The sequence below is a fragment of the Colobus angolensis genome, unplaced genomic scaffold, assembly GCF_000951035.1.
Source record: "Colobus angolensis palliatus isolate OR3802 unplaced genomic scaffold, Cang.pa_1.0 Scaffold43, whole genome shotgun sequence".
NCBI classification, from domain to species: domain Eukaryota; kingdom Metazoa; phylum Chordata; class Mammalia; order Primates; family Cercopithecidae; genus Colobus; species Colobus angolensis.
The window spans coordinates 3,559,408-3,563,826 of NW_012117710.1; the positions used below are offsets into that span (position 1 = coordinate 3,559,408).

General features: G+C 51.8%; 1 long non-coding RNA gene across 1 annotated transcript in view; it reads right to left on the reverse strand.

Moving 5' to 3' along the window:
- The window catches only part of LOC105522448, a 38,864-nt gene that overhangs the window by 21,723 nt on the left and 12,722 nt on the right, over window positions 1–4,419 (reverse strand). Inside the window, exon 2 of the long non-coding RNA XR_001003448.1 lies at window positions 4,044–4,143. This is a non-coding gene — a long non-coding RNA (uncharacterized LOC105522448). The remainder of the gene's footprint in view (window positions 1–4,043; window positions 4,144–4,419) is intronic.

Genomic DNA, 4,419 nt, shown 5'->3' on the forward strand with positions numbered 1-4,419 from the left:
TCTGGAGGTTGCAGTGAGCCGAGACTGAGCCATTGTACTCCAGCCTGGGTGACACAACGTGACTCCATCTCAAAGAAAAAGAAAAGAAAAAAGAAATGCTGTGCCCTCACTTCAGTCCTGGTGATAATCTCTTTTCTTCTCCACCCACCCCACCCACCCAGTTGTATTTCCCATGGAGTCCAGTAGAGGGCAGAGGGTAGCATCTTAAGCACATTCCAGGGCGGTGGGAGGATGACGCAGGATTAAGGATCTTCTCCTTTTTTTTTGTCTTGTGTTCTCAACACACTTGCTTTCTCTCCTGGAGGATGTCATCTCTTACCCACGCTGTGGAGTACATGCCTCACTTTACCCTGTAAGTAGCCCAGCTCAAAAGGCAGCCATTTCTTTCCCATGAGCAAGGGGCCTCCCCTTTTCGGCGCTTTTCCTTTAGATTGGGCATGTCTGGAGATTCCTCCCCTTCTTCCCTCCTTGGGAGGGGGTGCTGTTTAGCTCGGGTTCGTGAACCCCAGTGATATGGTTTGGCTGTGTCCCCGCCCAAATCTCATCTTGAATTCCCACGTGTTATGGGAGGGTCCCAGGGGGAGGTAATTGAATTATGGGGGCGGCTCTTTCCCATGCTGTTCTCCTGATAGTGAATAAGTCTCACAAGATCTGATAGGTTTTTTTTTGTTTTGTTTTGTTTTTTTTAGACAGAGTTTCACTCTTGTCACTCAGGCTGGAGTGCAATGGCACCATCTCAGCTCACTGCAACCTCTGCCTCCCAGGTTCCAGTGATTCTCCTGCCTCAGCCTCCCAAAGTAGCTGGGATTACAGGCACCCACCACCACGCCCAGCTAATTTTTTTTGTATTTTCAGTAGAGACCGGGTTTCACCATGTTGGCCAGGCTGGTCTTGAACTCCTGACCTCAGGTGATCCACCCACCTCGGCCTCCCAAAGGGCTGGGATTACAGGCATGAGCCACCACGCCAGCCAAGATCTGATAGTTTTATAAGGGGGAGTTTGCCTGCAGAAGCTCTCTTTGCCTGCCACCATCCATGTAAGATGTGACTTGCTCCTCCTTGCCTTCTGCCGTGATTGTGGCTCCCAAGCCGTGTGGAACTGTGGGTCCATTACACGTCTTTCCTGTATATATTACCCAGTCTCAGGCATGTCTTTATTAGCAGTGTGACAATGGACCAGCACACCCAGAGAAGCTCTTCTCAAGTCATGAGAAGCACCGGACCACCTGAAAGTCCCAAGAGCATACGTGGATTCTGACTCAGGAGGTGCAGGTTTTGAACCAAGTTCCAGGGAATGCTTGCCAGTGCATGGACAACCACCCCTCCAGCTGCAAGTCTAAGACCTTCAGAGTATCATTGGCCAAGACCCCACAGAACCCTGTGTGTAGGGAAGACACAAGAGTGGGCTCTGACCCCAGACACTACCCACTGAGCCTGATAGGGAAGGTGGCAGGCTTGTTACAGCTCCCAGTCAGCGGAGAAACCCCTCTGGCTACGAGAGCCATATGTGCTGGTATTATGGTGAGAGAGGAGCTGGTAACCATGGAGGATGGAGTGGACTGGCTCAGAAGCATGCAGGACCAATTAGGAGCACTCCTCAGATTCTCTGCAACGTGAACTGCCTAGGGCATCAGTAAGGTTCCAGGGAGCGCTCCGGGCGAGAGAAATTTCAGAACACACCTCACAAAGTCCTGTCTGCTTTCTGTTCTTTGAAATGTTCCCTTCTCACAAGGAAACAGAAGTGACTTTTGCTTTCTCTCTGCTCAGTCCAAGTCTAACCAGAACTTTCTCTTTCTTTCTTTCTTTTTTTGAGATAGGGTCTTGCTCTGTCACCCAGGCTGGAGTACAGTGGCGTAATCACGGCTCACTGCAGCCTCTGCCTCCCAGGTTCAAGTGATTCTCCTGCCTCGGCCTCCCAAGTAGCTGGGACTACAGATGTGTGCCACCACATCTGGCTAACTTTTGCATTTTATTTATTTATTTATTTTTGGTAGAGAGAGGGGTCTCACTATCTTGTCCAGGCTGGTCTTGAACTCCTGGGCTCAAGTAATTCTCCTGCCTCGGCCTCCCAAAGTGCTGGGATTACAGGTGTGAGCCACTATGCTCGGCCTAACTAGGACTTCCTTGGATTCACATATGCCTGGCTCCTGGGAGGAATGAAGTGAATTCTTACCTGCTGGGGGATAGAGGAGGGACACAGAGCCTGTGTTTTTACACGAAGGACTGTGTGGGGCCCTACAGACCTGCCTTTCCCTGCCCAACCTCCTTCTCTGACCAAGACAAAACTGCAGGTTCACTGTGGCCGGTGATTACAATGGACAGAGGGTTTGTTCCCGGATTCCATCTGCCAGTGGTGACACTTCCTTCCCCCCTCAGCTCACCTGCTCCCCCAGCTCTTTGAAGAAATCTCAGTAATTCACTGAGATCAGAGTCTATCACCCAAGCATCGGAAATTGTAGCACACCAGGGAGCCTGCCAAGAAGGCCTACATAATCAGATAACACATTCCAGCCCGGAGACCAGAGACCGTTCCAGAGAAAGGGTTAAGCTCCCCAGGTAGTTAGTGGAAATCAAAGAACTGCACGCTCTCATTATCTCATAACAAACATATCAGGTTAATAGCTGTCGCTGCTGCTCCAAACCACGTGTGTTGTGTTTTGTGAGTGCTGACATGGGACGTTCTTTCTCCCACCATATCTACAACTTGACAGTATCGTCGTGGTTCAGTGCTGAGTCTCCTAAAGTGTTTTGCATACTGTCTCCTGCACGTTGCCTAGAAGGATTTTAAATAATTGCTGTGTTTAATGGGAACTCCTTCCTCTCTCTAATCCCCTCCTGTAGAAAAGCTGGCCAGTGTGCCAGTGTGCCCGGGGGCCATTCATTTATAGCAGGAATGAAAGTGGAGTGTGGAGCGTGGAGCGTCCCAAAGACTGTCCGCTTGTCCTGAGCTGGCCGGGAGTGAGAGTGGATGTCTGGCTGTCCCGGACCACCCCTTCCCATGGCTCCTCCAGCTTCCTCTCTCCTGCTTGCACCCTGGAGCTTCCTTCCAAGCAGGATGAGGGTGGGGGTGACAGAGACGGCCCTGGAAGGCAGGGACTGACTGCGGGGGACCCACAAGGCTTGTCAGGACCCTCCCTTCCCGTAAACCCCTGAGTGATGGCAGGGCCCCTGGGCAGGTGCTTCCAGGGCTTAGGACATAAGGACATGAATCCTGTGTGAATTTTGTGAATTCTGTGTGAATTTTGGCTGTCCATCTCAGGACCACTTTGTCCTATCCAGGGACAAAGTGGTCGTGAAGACAGGTGTGAGCAAGGCCATCAGTAGACCTGGAGGCGGGGGGTAGGCAGCCCCCTTGACAGGACTCCATGAAATTCTTGCATGTGGAGATTTTATTTGCAAAGGCCCTGAAATCCCATAAAACAGCAGTGACAAAGATGGTAGCACCTCTATCTATGAGAGAAGGCTGAAGCTTCAGGCTCCTGGGTGTCCATCAGGCCTGGCCAGCGCCTGTCATGCTTGGTCTGGGTGGCTCTGGGCCTGCCTGATGTCCTCCTGCTGATTGGTCTTGGCCAGCTCCAGGACTGGGACCCTCCTGGGGGTGGCAGAAGCCCCTGAGCTTGAGGCCTAGAGGGCACACCTCTGACAGCAAGGCAGCAGGAGCCTGTGCTGAGGTCAGACTGGGCGGGAAATGCAGCTCCCATTTTTACCAGCTGTGTGACCTTGAACTACCTTCCAAATCTCTCCTTGCTCTTGTTATGGGGTGAAATCGCTCTGCCCAACAAGGTAAGTTGGAGTCTTAACTCTAAGACCTTCCTCGGAGACAGGGTCTTTACAGAGGTAATTCAGATGAGGTCATTTGGCCAGGTGCCGTGCCTCATGCCTGGAGTCCCAGCACTTTGGGAGGCTGAGGAGGGAGGCTCGATTGACCCCAGGAGTTTGAGACCAGCCTTAGCAACACAGCGAGACCTCTTCTCTACACAATTAAAAAACAAAATTACCTGGTCATGGTGGTACACATGGCATGCACCTACAGTTCCACCTACTTGGGAGGCTGGGGCAGGAGGTTTGCTTGAACCCAGGCTTGGGGCTGTAGTGAGCTATGATCATGCCACTGCACTCCAGCCTGGCTCACAGAGTGACATCCTGTCTCTGAACAAGAACAACAACAAGATGAGGTCATTAGGATGGATGGACGTTAATCCAACATAACTGTACTCTTATGAAAAGGAGAAATTTGGACAGAGACGGCAGGCTTAGGGAAGAGTAGGGCGTGGAGACACAGGAAGAGTGTCACGTGGAGATCGGAGTGATGAGGGTGCAAACTAAGGAAGGTCTGCGGCTCCCAGCAGCTGGAACAAGCAAGGGACAGTCTTTCCCTGCAGGCTTCAGAGGGAGCGTGGCACTTAACTCTGGACTTCT